Genomic DNA, 22,473 nt, shown 5'->3' with positions numbered 1-22,473 from the left:
TTTGTGTCTCGCCGTTGACTACCATACATATTTTTCCCGAAATGAGTTACAACAGTGGTCCACTGGAAGTAGAGGGACTTTGCCTCTCTATATCAGTATATAATTTATAATGGCATAAAGTATATGTCATAAGTAACAAGAATTTGTAAAACAGGAATTGCCAAAGATATGTTTTGTACGTTATAATGCAATTCTTCCAGAAAACTTATTTAGGGGATCCTTATCAAAAATGCCTTTGTATGTTTATGTAAAAAAAAAAAAAGGAGAGAATATCAGCTGACATATTCTTATCAGATTTTTATAACTCTCAAATGTTAATATTGACGCAGGCCTCAAAAAAATCCATTTACGGTTGGGCTGTAGTAATCTTTTAACATTTCAAGTTGTACAACCCATCATTTACTTCCATACTAAAGCAACAGCAACAGAAACCAAATGGCATCACCTCAGAGTTTGCAGAAAAATAATCCACCTCTGTTTGTCAAGATTCCTTCTTCGCCGTTTGTTTTTTGGTGTTACTCCTAATGCTTTAATTTGCATTAATGGCTTGCAAAAATCAATTAAATGCTTTAATTGCGCATTGTATAAGACGCTGTTTTAATGATCCAGCACATACAGAGCTGTGGAGATGAATAACGCTTTTGTTATTTGTTTAACGATGCCTATTTTAATGCACATTCAAAGAGCCCCAATGCTTCCCCCATATCCTGATACAGCAAGAATTGATGACGCCGCCTGCAAACAATGCTGAGCTAAAAGGAAACACAGAAGTTCAGTTTGTTTACTGAGAATCCTGATTTGCCTCCAGTTCTGCAACTATTTTTCTTTTCACACTGTCGCCCATCCATACTTGAGAGAGCAATGATTGTAATTTTTAGCTGTGTCAGAACGATAACACGGGGATTCTGGGTTTACACAAGTTTCTTCAGTATGTCCAGTTTGTTGCTTTCTATTCTATTATGAGAAGGCCTGGATAAGAGGTATGGAGTAGAAGGATATAGACTGCCAATCTAGCTATCAGAGGCAGTAAGGTCCAGATCTTATCTATAAGTACCAGTTGGCTAAAGGGGGGACTCTGCACTACAGATAAGGAACAGTGTGACCTTAATCCCACAAATGGAGCTTCCTGTGGCCTCAGGAAGTCAGAGGAAACGGTGCCCATACACACTACTCCCTCCCTACAGTATCATTCTGCTGTAGCTTAATTTTTCATGAGGCATTCAGCCAGTAAATCCTGATAAAAAAGTAATGTAAACAAAACGCTTGGAGAAAGCTCCAGGTCTAATCACAATTAGGGATATAATTGCTTACTGGACAATTTTCAAGAGACCAGTAATGATTTCCAATGTGTCTTAAAGCATTGCTTTAAAAAACAACAGAAGCTGAGCTGGGCATCAGTGTTTAATAAAATGCCCTCAAGATATCACTTCTTTTCATTGCCAACAGCAAATTAATTTCCATGGAATATATTTACAGTGCAGGTAATACACTTTATTTTCAGTGACATTAATACTTTGCCACATTACACTATTCTAGCTATGACGTTTGGTCTAGACATCAACAATATGGTGTTTAGAGGAAGGGCAATTATATCCAGCATGTGTCCCTCGTCTGAATTTAGAAGTTCCGCCAATGGCATAAGATCACGGTCGTTTCTTTTTGCTCATAGAGTACACTCAGAAAAAGCCGGTAAATCAGAATTGTACTTAATTCAAAAAGCTTGTCACTGGGGCAGAATCCTGTACAGCACATTATGGTTTTCTGTCTTGTTAAAGGCAGGGTTGACGATGTTATCCAGTAAACACTATTTGTTATATTGGTTGAAATGGTCTTTCACCCCCGACAGCGATCCATTACTTATGAGCTCTGAAAAAGGACCGGAAAAGAGACGTCATCTGTAGCTGCTGTAATCCTGTAAAAACGTCTACCAATCACTGCCTCGAGGTCCGCTTGTAAAGAACCAATCAGATGCCTCCCTGCCTCCCTGCTCGTACTCTATACCCTTGGTGTGCACCAGCCTGAACTCAAAGCGCGTCGCCACCACAAGTTTACTGGAGAATGGAAGAGAAAACTCAGCCAAAAGTAGCACTGCCGCGGTTACTTGTCATGAGGTAGCGTTGTTGAGTTGAGGTCCTCTCTCCGCTCTGTGTCTGTGAAGTAGTTACGATGTGGCGGTGCTCGTGCATGTGTGTGGGGGGGCGTTGCCTTGGAAGGAGTCCCGAGGGGAGGGGGTGGGTTTAGACGGGGCTCCTGAGACGATGCTACTTTCAAATTATGTTAGCTTTCCAACATCGTCGACCCTATCTTTAACTTGCCCTGTTGGACTAAGGGGGGTGTAAACAGTGCTGACACACCAACCATTAGTAGCATCAGAACAAGTGCTCTGGCAAGGATCCCTCAACAGCTTCCCAGCAAACACCAAGGCCTATTGAAAGAGGCTGGGTCACGCGTCATATCTTTGGGGTACAACACATGCGCAGTCAAATTTGGTCAGCACTTGCCAAAATTGAGCCAGCCGCAACTCACGACTGCAGCTCCAGTTACACTGCGCATGTGTCATACCCCATACCCAAAGACCCGTATCCGCCCATGTCCCAGCCTCCTTCAATAGGCCTTGGCGAACTAGGCCAGTTGTGTTAGATAGGGGACATTATCAGGGATTGAATCCGAATCACTGCTAATCAAAGACCTTTTTTCTATGTACTACCTGGGTTCCTCAACCAGTGCCTTCTTTTCTCATGTGACTGTTGGAGCAAGATGCCATTGTTTGTCAATGCCCTCCAAAACTGTCACATATAATCCCTAACCTTTATGGTTAAGGTTTGATTAAGGTTAAGGCTACTAAACAACTTTGTTAAGGGTTCGAAGCCTCGAGTTTGGTATTTTGGCCGGTTGGTTTTTCGGCTGTCGCAATCTTGTTTTTTGCAACCAGAAGTGACAAAAGAGGGTGGAGCTAAGTACAACCGAATGCTGACATTTTTAAGGGACCAAAATGTTACAGTTAACTTTCCTGAACTGGAATCACATTGTGAAAGGGTTAGTTGTGAGAAGTTGTAAGACGAAAACATAGACAACATCCTGACCGGACAACGACGTGGTAGTTAACTGTCAATCACAAGGTAGCCACGCCCTAAAGCATACCCTGCTTTATGGTCTATTTGACTCTAAATTGAACCATAATTTATTAAATGAAAATTGTTGTATTGAAGAAGACTTGAAACTAGCGATTGAGACCATAAACTCATGTTTACATTTTTTGATGAGGTAATAAATCAAGTGAGAAGTAGGCTCATTTTCTCAGAGACTTCTATACAATCAGACTTCTTTTTGCAACCAGAGAAGTTGCCCCCTGATGGCTATTAGAAATAAATGCAATTTAAGGCACTTCTGCATTGGCTTCACTTTTCAGACCTGGAGTTTGCCCACTGGTTTCGCTAAAGGAACCCAATATTGAATACTGGTAGGAGATGGGAGGTGAACAGTATTCAACTACGTCAAAGTCCTCTTACCTAAGAGGTTGCTATGACAATACCACATTACCTTTACTTCTGACACTTACTAAGGTCATGGACACAAAAGGTCCTTGTCAAGAAAATGTATAAATTGTGAAAAAAGAAATAATATGAATTATAAATTGTGTGTCTGAACAAAGACAGAAGCTGACATTTCTTCTTTGTGAGGAGAGTCTCCAACTGTACTTTTAGTTCAGCCTGAATAGATACAAATTTGTACCTTTACAGTGGATAAAATAGTATGTGTCAGGGGCCTATTATGTGCCTGTTATTGTACATCTGTGGGGGGGGGGGGGGGAAACTGCACTTTGAATTCTGTCTGTGTAAGTTTAAAAAGTTTAAAACTCTGAGTGCAACCCTGAAAAAGCCTTCAAATGTTATAAGAGAAATAGAAAGCTCCTCCGGGGTTGGAGCTTAATGTGTGCAGTGGCTTATTTGTAGATAATTAAAAATACTTGACAACAATTAAGAAAAATTAAATCTGTAATGGGCAGGTAATGGATAATATGCCTGCTGTGGCACCCTGAAAACTTGACTCAATACTCAGTCCATAATTACGATTATGTTAGATTAATAATTGCAGTGAGCTTCCAGTACACGCGAGGCTGAATGCAATGCCAAGACGTTAAGGTGATACTTCATTATCTATTCATTACTCGTCATTAAGCATTATAGTATCTCACTTAATACACTGTTTGCGCCTGTTAGGCAGTATTATGAGCAAATATTGCACCGGTCCAACATTTTTCTTGGGTTTTGCTCTTTAGATTCAGCAAACTGCGAAACACTTGGGGGGACTTACAAACAAATGTGACATTTTCACCCTGAGGGACTGCTTACATTAAATATTAGCACTGACAGGTGTAGATTCCTCATGCCAACAAATCATCTTGTGAGCCGCTCTCCTACATCTTTGGGAGCCAAGACGTTTACCTTAGTCATGTGTAAGTCACTAGACCAGGTCCAATGGATTTTGAATCAAGACCACATCCAGAAGACATCGAGATCAGTCAAAACTGAGACCAAAGAGACCACAGAAATTTGAATATCAGTCAAGCTTCAACTGGCAAAAAAACAGTGGCCTTTCCTTATGCAAAAATAAAGCTTTTGGATGAACAATGACACATGGATATTTGTAGTAATACTATACTATGTCATTTAACTAATAAATCAGCATGTTTGGGCACCATGGTATATTGCATAATATAAGATGTGCAGTGCCTCATACTGTAGCATAAAATGACCGTAATACCTTAGCAGGGCTTTGGGTTGTTGATTAGTACCAACAAATACTTCATCTACTCCATCATAGTGTCAAAGTAGTATTATCATGTTCACTAAATGTTTCGATTGGCTCTCTTCTCAAATTAGCTAGCTTCTTTGTTCCATTGTTAAACTGTCAGTTTTATATCACCGCCCATCTTTAACCTACATAAAGCTGTGCCAGAGGCATGTCAATATTGTTGCCAATTCCTCGGTTGCCAACAGAGGTTGATGAAAGTTATAAATTACTCAATGCACTCTGTAAATTGTTTATATTGCTGGGAAGAAAATAAACAGAGGTGGAGCAGGTAGGAAAAAAATAGATCTGTGAAGCTCCCGCAGGAGAAGGTTGAGTCAATATCCCATAGTAGCTGATACAAAAGTCAAAAATAGGCAAGTGATTACAGCAACACGTATATAGCGTTTCACTCCAAAATGCCCAATGGCCATATTTGCAACATTAAATTCAGTAGGCAATACATGATCTGTCCTCAAATCATAAAATAACACAAGCAAATTCCTTATGACGACTTGGGAGTTCACTTTCAGCAATCAATACAAGAGTTTCATTGTGTTTAGATGGTGGATGTTTCATTTCAGAGCCGATAAATTAAAAGTATGGAACGTAAGCATGGAAGATGGATGGGGGAGATCTTGACAGCTTCTATAGGTTTCCTGGCAGAATAACCACATCTGCCTCAAGGCAAACTACAAACATGTAATCTTCACAGCCCACTGGACAAAGAGTCAACTGTTTGAGTATGTGGAATGCATTCAAGGAACCTTTTTTTTCCAATGAATTTGTTACTACAGTAAATTTAGATTGTGTTAATACTAGTGTTTTAAAGCACAAGTTGTTTTAGCAGCATGTTTTAAAGCCAATTTTGGGGGAATGTATTAGTGCGTATTAGTCTGCATTCATTGCATTACAACAACAGGTATATTTCAACAGCAGAAAAATACATTTCTTGCTCTTTCATATGAAGAATGCAACTGAAATTAAAGCACACAGACACACAGACAGACAGACAGACAGACAGAGAGAAAGAGACAGCGAGATTATGAGTGTTTGAAAGTATTTTAAAAAGACACCACTGATGTATGTAAATCGATGCCTCTTCTCTCCTTTGTGTGTCAGACAGGCTGTGGCCGTCTCTAGAAAGAAAGAGGCGGCATCATTATGAACGCCTACACTGCCCCCTGTCGGTGATGCACAGACATGCACAATGAGGCACAGATAAAAGTCTTAAACTGGTTAAGCGCTTGCAGAAAATGGCTGGCTGGATAGACGAGTATTATGCCATGTAAAGAAAATAAAATAAAGATATTCAGACCACGTGTTATTCAGGCCTTTAACATGTCTGTGCACATAGTGTCTCACCTTTAAATCAAATATCGCACGACAGGCTACTCACTTAAAAAGCGTCAATTTTTGTGTGCTTGCCATTTATAGATTCAAATAAACATTCACATTGTTGAAAATACAGGACTCTTTCAAAGACATTGTGTAATGCTGGCGAATCTGAAACTCCAGGCAAAGAGAGGTTGGGGGATTTTCATTTTATGTGGTCTATTGTTGCTTACTGCCTGAGCAGAGTGGATAAATCAAACCAATGGCCTGGGAACACTCCCGGTCAGCCGCAATGGGAGAGTGAGGAGGGGATGGTAGGAGTGAAAGCCCACACATTGGAAAATGAACTGCTGTCTTTCAAACCAAAATCCCACATGATGGGAAAGCAGCGAAGTGGCACTACACTGTGACAGCGTCTTGTTAGTGACTTTAGCTTAAGAACTACTACTGCATTTGGCTCCTTCTGAGAGGGAAGAGAGAGCTGGGAATGTGAATAAAAAAGAGAAATTGTGCGCGGGAGCAGAAAGAGAAGTGGAGGGGAGAAAGGGAGAGAAAGAGGGGGAGAGAGGAGAGAGATATGGCCATGGATCACCGGCCCTCTCTAGTTCAAGGAAAGTTCATTGGAAGTCTTGCTCGGATTCATGTCATCTGTTTAGCTGTTCATTGGTCCCTGGGGTACATCTCTCTGCCTTTACAGTCTGTTCAACTTGACAAAAGGGCAGGAGGCTTATCAAATCTCCAGCAGCCAGGAACAGGTTCTCAGCCAAGTTACATATTTCAAATGAAATTCACAATATCAATTATGGATCTCTCCCAGTATGGACAAAGCGGGTTTCAGTTTCTCACTGGCAAATATAGGCATATGGTGGTTTGGAGCTTCTGAAGGAAAAACAACCAGTAATTTGGCAGACAGTAATAGTAGTCTAATTACAAACAGTGCCTCTGTCAGTGAGTAAGTGGGCATGCAGAATGCTATGAACAATTGCTCCTTCTGTCTTTGTCCAGATGACTGAAAAGCAAAAAAGGAGAGTCATATGTAATTGCCGCAACAAATGCCAAAGTGGCAAATGGCTGTTGTCAAATGGAGACGGTTTTATACGTGTAAACAGGGGAATTAAGTAGAGGACAGCTCATAGACTCGACTGTCTTGTGGAGGCTGTATATGCATCAATTAATAAGTTTCATAGTCATTGAAAAATCATTACAAACTGAGAAAACACACAAATGCACGCAATTCATTGCTGTTACGCGTGAAGGTCAAAACCAAACGCTACGTAGAAAAGGCTTTAAATTCTGTCAATTACAAGTCTGAAAGCTGCTAACCAGGTGAATAAGGCTCTGTATCATAAAAGAGCACAACAAAAGCTAAACATATATGTGGGAGTTTTCAATGAAACATGAAGCAAAAGAGTTTCAAAGAGGTAGATTAGTGTCTGAGCCGCGGACTGTATATAAGAAGTGGACGTAGTCACCCATTGGTCTGTGGACTGCCGTTTTTAAGCCTCGAGTTCAACATTTTGGCCTTCGCCATCTTGATTTTTAAGCTAAGTGGTTGAGAAGTACAACCAAATGCTGAATAAGACATTTTTAGGGAACCAAAATGTTACAAATAACTTTCATGAACAGAAAACACACTGTGAAAGGGTTAAAGTTGTAAGACGGACAACTCCCAGACCGGACAACACCATGGCAGCGACCTGTCAATCACAAGGTGGCCACGCCCTAAAGCATACCCTGCTTTATGGTTACATTCAGAGTAAAATAGACTCTATTTGACTCTAAATGGGACCATAATTTACTAAATGAACATCATGTTGTATTGAAGAAGACTTGAAACTAGCGATTGAGACCATAAACTCATGTTTACAATGTTTACTGAGGTAATAAATCAAGTGAGAAGTAGAATCATTTTTGTGTTGCTATGACAATACCACAATACCTACACCTTTACTTCTGACACTTACTAATGTCATGGATGTAAGTTTAAGGCACTTCCAAATTGGCTTCATTTTTCAGAACCAGAGGTTGCCCACTGAATATCACCAAAAAACTGAAACGTTTTTTAATGCATTTACGTATAATCAATATTTCCATACTAAAATTAGATCACATAACTACATGTAATGAAAAATGGATCGTAATGATGAATCTACAGAGAAGTTGTAGGTCTCCTCAGCTCTACCGAGTGTTTTAACATCTTTCTGCTAGTTGTTTTGGTTTTACAGCCTGCAACTTCATGGTTTTGGTTCAGCAGTCTCACCACTGTCATTATCAGTTGCAGAAGGCTCTAAAACTCTAAAAGCCCACTGTCCGCTACCTGTCCAGCAGCAAACAACAGACAAAGTTAGGATCTAGTTGGTGAACACAGTGGAGCATTTAGCAGCTAAAAAGCCAGATGTTAACCTCAGACGTTGGTGGAGGCGGAGAACAAAAACAGAGCTAAAAGGAGAATACATTTTTAACTTTTATCCATCAGGTGGACACAAACATGACTCCAAATGAAGCCTTTGTATCTAATGAATGTCTAAATAGGCATTTGTATGCTAACAAGTTCCCCATATCAACTTAAAAGGTGATAAAAGGTCAGTGTTGTATTAACAGCTTGTTTGTGCTGCCCACAAGTGGCCAAAATATGAGCGTTTGCAGCTTTAAAGAAGCATTAATAAGTATTATTTACTTGCAGTAAATAACCCCTAGCTATATGAAATACATCATTTTCTATGAATTGATTATCTAGCCAGCCGATTGCTATTTAAGTTTTGTTGCTTGTTGTGTTTTTTTAAATGCTTTTTACTTTTCTAAAGCCCTTCAAATTGCCTCTGTGTTTGAACGATACTATAAGAATTAATTTTCCTTGCCTTGCCTTCTTTGCCGCACTGCTGACAAACTCTCACACTCATTCCTCTCACCTCTCACCTTCTCAGTTCCGACCATCTTCTTCTTTATCCAATACGCTCTACTTGCAGCTCCTTCTTTAACAGCACGCCATGCATTCAGCGAAAAAAATAGCTCAAACTCAAGGTCAGACTGACTTAAAAAGACCAGCTTAAGACCATAAATGCAAGAAACTGACAGTCATGTGTGATATGTAATAGTACACTGCCTTCTCTGTTGCCTCACCTTTATCCGTGACGCCTCAGTACTTTACAAGGCTTGCCCTACTTTGTCTTCTGAGGGGCATAAGTTTCACCTTGGTAAAGAAAGAGAAGGAAGGGTGGAGAAGCTGAAGCTATAGATTGTTTTCTAGTCTCTATAGCATATACTGAATGTGCAGTAAGAAATCAATTAATGCATATTTAACGCCGCAGCAGTGTGATATTATAACCATGACTTATATGTAAGTTAAGATAAAGAAAAAGAGGGTTTATTGTCTCCCATCTCCTTAGTTTGTAAACACCTCAGAAATCACTCCACCTGTGATACAGTGTCAATAATATATTATTGTGAGCATCAAAAAAAGTGCAAAACTCCATCATCTGTGTATAAGAACATAAGCCTTTTTAAATTAATGCTCAGGTTGAGAGCTGAGTTAGAAATCCAAGTTTTCTCAGACTCCAATTGTCATGTTTTTATCTTCAAAATGAAACTAAAATCTCCCGTCTTCTGTCAATCACAACACAGTCAAGCACAAAGACAGACCCACTTTGTCCAACTATACAATTAGCAGGAATAAGTATAGATTTCACACAATTAGTATTAACTGGTTATAATTTTCCAATGGGAATAGTCGGACTATTTCTCTTTCAAAGACCAGTAAACCAGAGCTAATATAACATGATACAAGCTGGAAAAAAAATGGAGTGATGTAAACCAGTAAAAGCAGGCAGGAAATAAGCCAACACTCCAATCACACCGGAATAATCCTTTATGGGAATTTCTGGAGCGCACAGAGTGCAGAGCAGATTTCCGCCTCCTTCATCACTCAAAGAACTGGAGGTTTTTCCTTCCTGAGGGATGCTTCAACTTCCCACTACACACAGTTCAACACATGTACGACATAACAAGGAAGAATGGAGCTGCTCTGAAGGCAAACGGTGGCCCTTTTACTTGCTAGGTAAATAATATTCAACCAGTATATTGCCTCGTGTTTCCATTACTTTTTTCCCCACCTGCTGTATCTCAATATCTCATTATGATATTCTCATGTATACAACCTGGGGCCTTGTAAAACTACAAAGACAAACGGAGCTGATATGTTATTCGCGTATTGAAAAACTCAGTGTGACGGTTGGAGATAGATTACATTTCATTTCTATCATGTCTATAGTAGCGCTGGTAAGCCTCGAGTGTCTGTAGACATTCAATAGCATAATGTTCAGCATGCAAAATACAAACAGCCCTCAAATATACCTCCTGCTTGAGTCAAATGAAAAATGAAAGCTGTTAAAATTAGCCTTATGTTATTCCGCTTAAACCATGCTTCAATGTGATTAAAACAACAGCAACTGCAGAAAAGGCTGGGATAATAAACCACGGGGTTGTGTGCATGTATCATAATGCCTCATTTAGGCACTAATTCAAATTGAAAAACAATATAGGCTCAGAACGGTGACATGATTTGCTCATGCTTGTTTTCAGCGATGGCTTTGCTCAGAGCTGAGAACGTCTTAATTCGAGGAGCTGGGGCACTTTACATATTTCAAACAAAAACAACATTATATTGTTTACAAAACCGAAAGACGAAGGCGAGCACACTGAAATGCTTTCTTTTCCCCAGACAACAATTTATCAAATGCCTTTCCGCTGGAAATTATGTATTTCTGAGGGAAGCAGGAGAAAATAAGTTTAATAAGAGTTTAATTTGTCCATCAGTTCTCTTGTCATATTTAGAAAGAAATCATTTCTTCAAAGCCGAGTTCACTTGTAGTTTATGTTGGGGTACTTCTATTCAACATGCAATTTGTCATTTCCTTTAGTTTTGGAACTACTTGTATGATAACTTTCCAACTGAGAAATTACTGAAAGGTTAAAAGGTGCTAAATTCAATATCCAGACCATTAATATAGCAGCAAACAACTATTTGTTACGTAAAGATTTAGAGGAGTAATGTCTACCTGAGCAGAGAATGAAATCACTCGCACATCTCCGTGCTTTGTTGATATCCACGGGCCGGTCGCGCATGCTTTTAGTGCATGTTCGTGCATGTGAGCGCGCCCTACTGGCCAGCTCACGGCCACCGCTCTGCACTGCGGTCATACAGCAGTTACAGCTGATAAGGCAACCTGACCCACGGCGTCCTGGAGGAAGCGTAGCGCCAACCCTCCGGTTCCCCCCTGGTAAACACCGTTATCTCTGTCAGCACTTTCGCCATTATTTGCACTGTTAGTGCCGTTAGCACCATTAGCTGCGAGTTGTGGCTCGCCGTCGTCACATTGAGAGAGGTTGAGAGGCAATAGAAAACGCTCCCAATCCCATATTTAGCACCTTTACGAATCATTTTAAGCTGTAGTTTTGATTATATAATCATACAACCACAATATTAACATGATAAATGACACTTAATATCTTAGCAAAAAATTGTGGGTGTTCATCAAAAATAATCATTAATAATCATAATCATTTCTACAATTAACCACATTTCTTATTTGAGCATGAACATTTATTTTTGGCCTTGGAAGTATAGTAGTTCCACAAAAGAGTCTTAACACAAGGTCTACTATAGCCATTTCTGGAGAGTTTTTCTAGTCAACCACCACGGTAGTCACGACAACCTTTTATCACATACCCAAAGTTCCATACTTCACACGGTCACATGATAATGAGTAGAGTCGACTGTGAGAGCTTTGTAAGCTCTGGGAAAAAGCTAATAGTGGACCTTGAGTTGAAGTTATTTTGTAACATTTCGTAACACTGAATGGCCAATAAGCATAAGATATGTGCAGTTTGTACTGGGGCAGTTTTTCCACAAGTTGACAGTGTTGCCATGTTGCCAGATTTCTCCAAATGCCAAAGCAGTGTTTATGGGGGTGTAGTAATAATGATGCTCGGCATTTAACGAATTTGGAGGGTGGTGACTTTTTTTTTCGAGCCGTTCCAAAACCAAAAACACAACAGCAAGTGTTAGAAACTGATTAAACCGTGTGTTTTTCTGCCCTAATGTAAGCTGCAATCATTAGCATGTCCGGCTAACAAGCTTACTTCCTACAGTAGTAACAGAGCGTTACTTCCAGGGCCAAGGAGCACATCATTAACTGGCTACATTAGATTGGAGGGTTGCAGGTTATGCAAAATAATACTAATAATAATAAAGCACCGTTCACACCCTGCACATCCACTGTGTAATATTGTGGAAGCTGGTAATGCTATCAGAGTTTGAGGTAAAGTTAGAAGCTATGTCCTGCTCTTTATTGGATTTAGGCAAGTTTACACTCAAGGAACCACAATCAACCCTACACATCGATTTGTCTACATCCTAAAAACTCTCTCTTGTAACTTTAAGTGGAAATGTTCTTACGTACTTGTTATGTTAGAACAAAACAGTCTGATCCTACACGTTTTCCTATAATACTAAGACTAACACGCTACACTGAAATACAAGAACAAAATTGGATAATTGGATCATCACCTGGTGAGGATGCTGACCTTTTGGACATGAAGCTTTAGCCTCAGTCTTTTAGCACAATATCACGAATGGAGCTATCAAATTCATATTCAAGGCCCCTTTTACAAAATTCTCATTTTTAAATGAGTGAGCTGGAAACATTAAGTTAGCCAGAGAAATCATTTTAACAAACTAATGGAGCTAACGCTTAATTAGCTAGCTGCAGAGGATGAAATCTGCCTGTGACAAGTATCTCATATGTATACACAAAATAAGACAACTACATATTTCTTTGCATTGCAGCAGTTTTAGCTATAGTTAACTCAAAATACAAGTTTGTTCAAAATCAATATGAGTTTAAGTGTACAATATATTTAGAATATTTTCACAGCTTTACCTTGTCGCCAGACAGCCCTCTCTGATGTGATGGGGAACTGAAGCAGTTATCTATGCTCTCTTCAAAGCAACCAGACCCCATTGACAAATTTACCTCGGAGAAGAGGGGAGTTGCTGGTCTACCTCTTCCTCGATCGGTTAGTTAGTTTGTTTTAGTTTCAGTTTCAGTGTTATTGTGTGACTTTGGGGAATCCGAACTCACTAAAAAAAAACAAAGACACACAATAACACAAACTAACTAACCGATCGAAGCAGCGGTAGATCAGCAACTCCAATGTTCTGCAAGGCAAAATTACTGTTTTTGTCAATGGAGTCTGGTGGCTTTGAAGCGAGCATAGATAACTGCTTCAGGTCGCCGTTGGAAAGGTCTGTCTGGTGGCAAGGTAAAGCAGTGAAAATATTCTAAATATAGCGTACACTTAAACTGATTTGACCATATACTGTAGGTAATACACTATAGACAAGTACCTCATACAACACAACTTCAAAACATCCAAACTATCCCTTTAACTGTTTATGAAAACATGGGGTTCTTAATCAGTTATGAAAGCATTAGCCACTGTCAGTACAGCACATTTTCACCCACTAGGCAGCCCCTCCTAGCAAACTTCCCAGCTTGCTTACTATTCTGTTAGGGTTGCCTCCATGCTTCTCTTTATTGCACAATTCATGGCAGCCCATAAAGGCCATTACAGAGCAGTTTAAAGTGACAAAGCATGTGATGTGAACAAGAAGCAGGGAGGCCATTATCACCGTCTAGGGCCAAGCTGTGGTGCCAAGTCCAGCTGGTACCCGCAGCCCCCCGGCTGTGCCCCCATGGCGACTGAGCGTCCGCGGAGTAACACATGGGTCTCACAACTGTCCTGGAATACCTCTGAACGTCATCAGGATTTAATGAGGTGACAGTGCATTGTATCAAAAGCTAGTGGGGGGTCTGCTGCTGCCTGCCACTCTCCCCTCATTAAAGCCCTTTTAATGGGCTCTGAGGAGGGCAAACCTCCTCTAACTGGCTTAACGCTTGTTCTGGTTGTCAAAGAAAATCATTTTTGTTTAAGGACGAACTTGCCATTCAGCAGTGAAATATTGATTAGAGTAAACTTCAAGGGAGTTGCTGGCTGTAACTGGTATAATGGCAGTGTCTATGGAGCTGATGGCTTTCAGAGACTTAAAGAAATAAGACTAGACTTTAAATTTAGGTGAAAAGTAACACTGGAAGTGGTTGGAAAAAACGTACTGATAATAACCTATTGGCACTCCTTCAGCACAGTTGTGTCTAAGTGAAGCATGCACTGCAGTCAAGTTTAAACAAAAACCCAAAAGGTTAAAGTGAATTCTGAGTGTGACATTTACAGGCAGCGCTTTGCTGGCGAACTGATGGCATTTCCTCATCACAGCATGGTCCGTAAACAGATCAGATCAATCAAAGTATATAATGTGTTTAAAGAACATCCCCCCACCAACAGCAGCTCTTCATGTTTGCGTTCATTATGTGCTCGGCACTTTCCGAGTTCACGCCTCAAAAGCAAGCCTCGAGCCAGTCAAGATGAATATATTCTCCATTCAATGTGACAGCTTATGGAAATCAAACAGGCGCAGGCATTAGAGGCCTGGATGTAGATGTAGAGCGTTTTGTTTTTTGTTTTTTTTTGTCCAAGAACAACTAATTACATCATTAACCACATTAAAACGACTTTGCATTTCAGAAAAGGGCAAACGACTTCTATAGCATAAAATGCAATCTGTTTGCTAGTTTGCGTGTCATTGCAACGCGGTAATAGGAGACGGTAGCTCTGTGAAAATGAAAGACGGGGGCCAAATGACGCGTTAATTAGTATGACAGTAATTGTGTATTTACTCAGTTAATGAGTGCAGATGCTTAAAAGTAGATAATGGCCAATATGTCCTTAAGGTACTGTGATTAACATAAAATGAGCTCTCTTTTCCAGTCAGGCATGGTCACACTCCTTATCAAGGTTTATGAGTCTCAATGGTGATCTAATACATTGTATTCATTGGTATGATAATAAATGACGATATATGCTGAGTGATGCTAAGGAATGGAAACCTGTAGCCGACAGCATTTAGTCATATACTGTGCAGATGTGAGAAGATACATTTCAAAGTGCTACATATCAATCTAAATGTAATGGCTATAGATAAGTTCAGATAACACTAGGGCTGGGCGATATGGTCAAAATCTTCTATAACGATATAGGTCATTTCATATCTCGATAATGATATATATCACGAAATACCATGTTTTCTGGTAGTTCAATAAATAAATAGTCTATATGAAATGGTAAAGCCTATTTTTGTAAACTTCTGTGTGAATTAGATGCTAAACAAATGAAAAGTATTTTCTCATTTAATTAAGAACTTTAGTGCAAAGTGAACATTTCAAGTGAAATTGTATAGGGAAAAAATTAATTAATATTTTGAGCTATACACCGACAATGTTTATATGCATGCACACAAATACAGAGTAATCAGATTAAGACAATAGCTTGATTTAGCTGATTTTTATCAGATTTTCTGAGAAATTGGAGTTAGTATGTGCTCGTTATTATCAATTTAGACAACGTGATTGTGATCGATTTGTGATTTCATCACGATACGATTCCATTGAAAGATGATACATTATCATTTTGAATTAACGCCCAGCCCAAACATTACTTTTCGTGTTAGTATTAGGTACCCTGTGGAGGTTTTGACCACAAGTTGCACTAAGGAGCAATGTTTTCATGAGTGGGCCCCTTTTTTAGTGCACGAGGGGCATGCAGGCAAAACGATAACCAGTCCTGATTGACAGTCGGTGGAGGGTAACATGCAAAGAATTGTAGAAATGTTCCAACAAAGGCAAGGAGGAAGACGACTGCAAGCTGCTAAACATGGATGTAAACACTGCACAATCTAAAATATTCATAAACATCGACTTTGCAGGTGTTTATGCATTCAGCACATTTGGTAGACCTTGAGGACGCACGATGCATTTTGTTGAGAAAGACTGAATGTAAACATAGCATGTGTTTGTTTATAAGAAAACTCCACAGGGGAGTCTTTAAGTTTTACATATTTGTTGTTACATATACATTTTATGCTATTTATTATACTGTGAAAGCATCTCACATTACATACTGTACATTCCATTTTTGACAATACATAATTCAACGTACATGAGGGGAAACAAGTCAAATAAGACTGTAGTTGTATTTCCTACATTTCTAAATGAAATGCCATAGTGTTACAGATGGATGGATGAGCTCATAATGGAGGCTCTTCTATCAGTTGACCTCTGCACAGTTCCTACAGGTAATGCTGAGAATGCAAAGATTGGGATTTATGCTGCCATTACAATTTCTGTCACTCTAGAATAAGAAAAGATCAAGAGGACGACCTCCATACTGGTGATTCTGGTGACAGTGAAGGACACTTCAATCACTACTAATCTTAAAAAAAAACCTGCAATACATGAATCATTTTCCCCACTGTCTGCCAAACTCTGTAGTGGGAACTGACATTCAAACAGCCTTGTCAGAAAGTCTGGAAACAAAGTTTAGGGATGCCTTTAAACAAATGCACATTTATCATGCGTTTGTGCTCAGTGAAATTGAGAGACAAACTTGAAATCCCTGAATGGTTTTCGCATAGAGGCACTTTCTGTGATGTGAAGGGGGAAGCTATAACTCTTCAAAACAGCAGTTATCCCCGGCAATCTATAAACATACATCATCCGGTAACAACACATTCATCACGGAGTGGCAAGAAAAGAGCTGAGGAAGGGGAAGGTTTGCGTAATACCTCTGATTAAATCTCGGGCAGAGCGGCACAAAAGTTACACTCTCAAGCAAAAATCATTTGTTCTTGGCAAATTAGTGTGGGCAGGTGCTATTATTCTTGCATGAACTCTTTGGCTTTGGGAAAGAAATTCATCTTTTCAGAAATAGGGGGGAGAGCAAATCACTGTGAAGTTATTCAATCACTACCTAGTGATTCAAGTAAAATTACCTTTTTGCTTTGTATGCGACTACCGGGCTTCAGTTTCGATGGCATTTAGAACAATGATAGCAACTGTCAAAAAGAAGGCGCCCCGGTTCACAGCACCCAGGGACGGAAGAAATAAGAAATTTACTGGACTCACTGTAACCGCACAATTTCACTTTAAAGCTTCATTTACCCCTTCGATGAATAACCTATTGCTCCCCTCGCAAGGGCAAAATGCCACCGCATAAGACTGTTCCTCTAAACTTGTCAAATTTCCACCAACAACACCTCAACGTGTTTAACTGACCCGCTCTCGCAAAAGCGCTACTGAATGCTGCCGCAATGTGAATAAATAAGCAAACATACGCTCATCTTGTGCCCCCTCACACAGCGTACAGTTCTGAACTCAATTTCACACTCCACTGCCTTCTCAGACAATTTAGACAGGCTGATGCCAACAGCAGAAAGTGAAGAGACAATGCATTTATTTATCGACTTTTTGGCAGAAGGGGGGATTTGTCAGACTGTGTGTGTGTGTGCGTGTGTGTGTCAGAGGAGTGAGCGTATGCCCGTGTGTACGTGTGCATGTGCCCATGCACCTATATATGACAGAGACACATTGGAGGGAAGCAAGAGAAATGTGATTCAACCCCGAAGAGACACAGAAAGAGCGCGCCAGAGAGAGGAAGAGCGAGACAACAGGCATATCCAGGGGAATTGTTTTCTTAGTCACTCATCCGGTGTTTGTCCCAGCGCTCCCACAACGTGTCGGAGGAGGACATGAAACGCTCCACGTCCACAGAGAGACACAAGCTCCACCGTGAGAATGCTGACAAATAAAAATGACTCCGATGGAGTTTAAATACAAGTAGGCCAGTTGTCACACGACTCAACGCAAATATTGTACAAAACTGCATGTTCCTTATGTTTCCAGCTGTATATACAGTACACTATTGTCATAGTATTAGTCCAGCTGTCTAAACACGGCATACTCTTCTTTACTTATATTGAAAATGTATGGGTGGATAAATAAATTCATGAATCTTTTCTAACATTATGGAATTTTGCTCTGTATTAAAAGGCCCCACCCCACCAATTTCACACATAAATTTGTCATAAGGAGTACCTGCAAACCAGCTCAGGGAGCTCCAGTTGCATTATGGGAAATGTAGGATCCAGTGTTTGTTGAATTTGACCAGTAGGCTGTATATAAGAAGTGGACATAGTCACCGTGACGTCACCCAGTGGTTTGTGGACTACTGGTTCGGCATTTTGGCTGTCGTCATCTTGGCTTTTTGCAACCAGAAGTGACACGAGAGGGTGCAGCTAAGTATAACCGAACGCTCAATAAGGCTACCAAAATTAACTTCCATGAACTGAAAACACACTGTGAAAGGGTTAAAGTTCTAAGACGAAAACACGGACAACTCCAAGACCCGACAACGCTGTGATAGCGATCTGTCAATCACAAGGTAGCCACGCCCTAAAGCATATCCTGCTTTATGGTCTATTTGACTCTAAATGGGACCATAATTTACTAAATGAACATCATGCTGTAATGAAGAAGACTTGAAACTAGCAATTGCGACCATGAACCCATGTTTACTGAGGTAATAAATCAAGTGAGAAGTAGGCTCATTTTCTCATAGACTTCTATACAATCAGACTTCTTTTTGCAACCAGAGGAGTCGCCCCCTGCTGGCTATTAGAAATAATGCAAGTGTATGGCACTTCCACACTGGCTTCACTTTTCAGAACAGGAGGTTGCCACCTGCCTTGCCCCTTACCAGGACCTAAAAATCAGGTTGACATTGAAGCAGCAAAGGCCACCATATCCTTACTTTTTTCTTAAATCTGTTGCATGCCCTCCAACTTAAAGTAAGTGCATTGCTAAATTGCCTGGGTACCCCTTTAAACAATGAAAACTAATTCCACGGTGTAGCACCATAGAATAACATTTGTATTAAAACAGAAAAGGATAGCTCATAAGAAAAGTAAAAAATGCTTTTTGTTCTGTTTAAAAGTCATAAGACTATTACAACTCGACTGCATTTTGCCTCACCCTGTCAGTCTCTTTATGTGCAGGGTCTAAAAAAAGCAGCGCAGGCTGCTCTTAAAACACATATTTAAGTCTTTATATCAGTTGCTTGCACTTTGCAAAGTGACGTCAAGGACAAAACCTTTAAGCTGGCAGGGGGAAAATAGAGTGCCTTGCCAAAGACGAATTTCCTCCTGGAAATTATTCAAAGCACAGCCGTGTATAAAATATCCAAGTGCTCCCCGAGTAGAATTGGGGGTTCAGGTTCACTGAGCAGTTCCTTATCACAAAGACTTTGGGTAATTGACTCAGACATATCAAATAAACTTTCTACAAAATTCACAAGTAAGCAGGTATGACATTCTAATGGGCTTCTTCATTAAGTCTTTCGGCAGGGGGTAATGTTTGAAATTAACGTGACATTTTCAACTCCAAAGAGTTTCAGTCTTCAGTTATTTCTTCGCGCCTAATACTCGCTGTGCGTGTAATTTATGCACAGTTGTGATCTAATACAAAGCTGTGTTTTCTAAGCTGCTGGAATCCGACATCTGACACTGAACAACACGCACACGTGCGCGCATATCAGCGCTGGGAAAAGAGCAACAGAGTGCCGGTGGGGTATAAACAGGTATCTGATTCGAGCAGAGGTTTCTCACTGCAAGAGGAGTCACTGGGTCAAATAGTTTTCCAGGCAGGGGCTGCTACTGTCTAAGACCACTGTGTGAGCAATTGTGCATGGATATTCAAAGTATATCCGATTATCTTCTACCAAATCTGCAGCAACTGCAATGAAGACACTTTCTTAAAACTGTCACAGAGGCATTCACAATCAAATGAACATATGTTTCAATAGGTGAAGCTCTAAAAGACCTGTATTAAGGGAACTACAAGTTCTAAAAGAGCACTATTCACAAATCTGACAGTAAAAAACTGTCAGAAAATATAAGAGGTTTGACCAGCACCACTGTGTCTCTCTGTGCTCTTTACGCTTAAAGAGTTACTTTTACTGTCTGTCAAAGTGTGATACATGAAATTACAAAAATGAAAGCGATGGATACAGAACGCACTGTAGTATGGTAACTAGGGAAACTGGTTTTAGAAAAATGCCAGCAAAAGACTGTGCAAAAGAAAATGAACGCCGTCTCCTTTCCCTGCAATATGAAGGGGTTAGTCTTCCCCAGTTGAGTTTTATCCAACACTCTGCGCTATTATCATCATTTCCCACTAAGCAGAAGCTCTCCAGATACTCCCCAGAGAGCGGCATTGAGCTGTACTAGCGCCTTTGCCATGTTACCATGGAAACATTCCCATGGCATAGCCCATTACAGAAACAGACACTTGCACATCACTTCGGAGAAGCTTTCGGGGGAAGATTTCAACCCTGGTGTAAAAATACTGCAATTGCTCAAACTTTAAACCTGAATCTTGCATTACCTGTGCAGGGATATGTGGGATACAGTGTTGGAGATTTTGTTTTTAGGTTTTCTGTGCCACATTTAAGGCTGTCCAGGTAGTTTTGATTAGAAGAAATATGTGGGGTGTGGGCCAAACCCTCTAAAAGAACATTCACCAATGCATCCCTGATTGTTAAAAACAAATAACACACAACTTGTCATCTTAATGCAGAATAAATGCATCATATAACAAACTAAACTACTGTAATTACCGCTAAACTGCTGACTCATTTCATCAAGAGCAAATTGAAGATAACAAACAACTCCCTCGCAGCAACTCGCCTCAGCATCGGTGTCCTCCATCACCTAAATGGTCCTTGATGAGGTTAAGCACAACAGTAGCCCCTGCCCAACTGTTTCACATATTCTGCTATGGGGAGCCATTATTCTGGGAGGCCTGCTTGGTTTTGATTAAGTCACATTTTATTATGCCGTCTTTGCACCCGTGTAATGAGTCTGGCGTAAGGATGATAAAGCTTTGATAAAACATCCGACATAGCTGTTGTGACTTCTAAAGCTATCTAAAATAAATAAAAAAAGGCTTTGGTGAACGCTGAGTCTAACTCCGAGTGGCAGGATGTTGTTTGTTTACCTCGGGGGAATGGAGAAAACAGAGATAGGGTGGGCATGGTTTTTGGCCCCTACTGCAAATACCAACCCTACTCCGATCAGACGTGTGCTACATCACGGCTCGCCTGTCTTTAGCCACGGTCATCACTCACATCCACAACACTGATTGCTCTATTATGACATATCATTACCTCTGTGACTAATGAATCACCTAGGAATAGGTTGAGGTGAGGTTATCAATATTGAGCAGCGCTATCATAGGCGGACCTTTTGCCGTGAATACAGGACGACGCATGATGGATCTTTTGGTTTTAGGATGTGGAATTTTTGAAGTGACTCATCACTTCCGTATGACCTTTAATTGCGCAAAGTGATAGTCAATTCATCCACGCAGGGAAAGATGGAATAAAAGCTCAATTGTGAAGTCTTAAGGGGGCTGCATTGCCTGCTGCTGATTAGTTTGGGTTGGACCAGATTAAAGTGAATGGCGAGGGAGTGTTGATTAATGCTGGAGTCACTTCAAACTCACCTCGATTAATTCCACGGAAATCACTGTTCGTGTGTCCAACTATTTGAGCCTCTGACAAACAAATAGTTCATTTCCTAAGCTCATAAGTACGTGCACTTGCACAAATTCATTTGACATTTTTTGCTCAACATTGCAGCAAATGATGGCGCTCTCTGTAATTAATGCATATGCCAACACTGTTTTATACCGAGTTATTTGCAAAGGGCATCGACAAATGAATGACAACGCGCGGCCACGCTTTGTGCAAACTTACCGCTTCAGGCAGGCTGTGCAGGTCCCGAGGAGTTGGAGCCGGGCCAGAAGCTTCGGGCACTTGGACACGGAGATGAACAGCCACCTCTTCTCCTCCCAGCATGCAGACTCCATTTACCAGCAGGCCCAGTAACACCTGTTCCTGCTGAGGGAAGTAGCAGGAATGACATTTTAACATCTGTCCCCAAATCCCTCATTGGATTTCTGCTCACTTTAACATTACAGATATGATGGCCTCGCTTTTCAAAGGCAAAACTAGAGAAGATCATTAATTAAGCGCCGTTATACAACTACAGTACAAAAGCTCTAGTCACAATGAAGGGCTCACTGATTACACACAAACTACAACGCATTTTACCACTCAATGTTGAAACTGGACGATATGTAAGTGTTGTGAAACCTCAATGATATAGATATTTTGTTTAATTTGTATTCTGTTTCTTTTTACAAGGAACTATGCCATACTTTGTTTAATAAGATATCTTTTTTTAAATATGGATGATGTGACAAATGTGACTAGTATTCACAAATGAAACAGCTACATTATGTAGTTACTTTGTATGGAGATAGTCTGGGAGATGAGGGG

The 22,473-nt window shown here is 40.3% G+C and overlaps 1 long non-coding RNA gene across 1 annotated transcript in view; it reads right to left on the bottom strand.

The window, feature by feature from the left end:
* The window catches only part of LOC141760537 (uncharacterized), a 103,497-nt gene extending 81,469 nt beyond the window's left edge, over nt 1-22,028 (bottom strand). The window contains exon 1 of the long non-coding RNA XR_012592390.1: nt 21,889-22,028. This is a non-coding gene — a long non-coding RNA (uncharacterized LOC141760537). The remainder of the gene's footprint in view (nt 1-21,888) is intronic.
* Between the last annotated feature and the right edge of the window lie 445 nt (nt 22,029-22,473).

Source organism: Sebastes fasciatus, chromosome 22 (genome assembly GCF_043250625.1).
Source record: "Sebastes fasciatus isolate fSebFas1 chromosome 22, fSebFas1.pri, whole genome shotgun sequence".
Classification (NCBI taxonomy): Eukaryota; Metazoa; Chordata; class Actinopteri; order Perciformes; family Sebastidae; genus Sebastes; species Sebastes fasciatus.
Note: the sequence above shows the minus strand (reverse complement) of the source record. Positions and strands in the feature narration are given on the sequence as shown.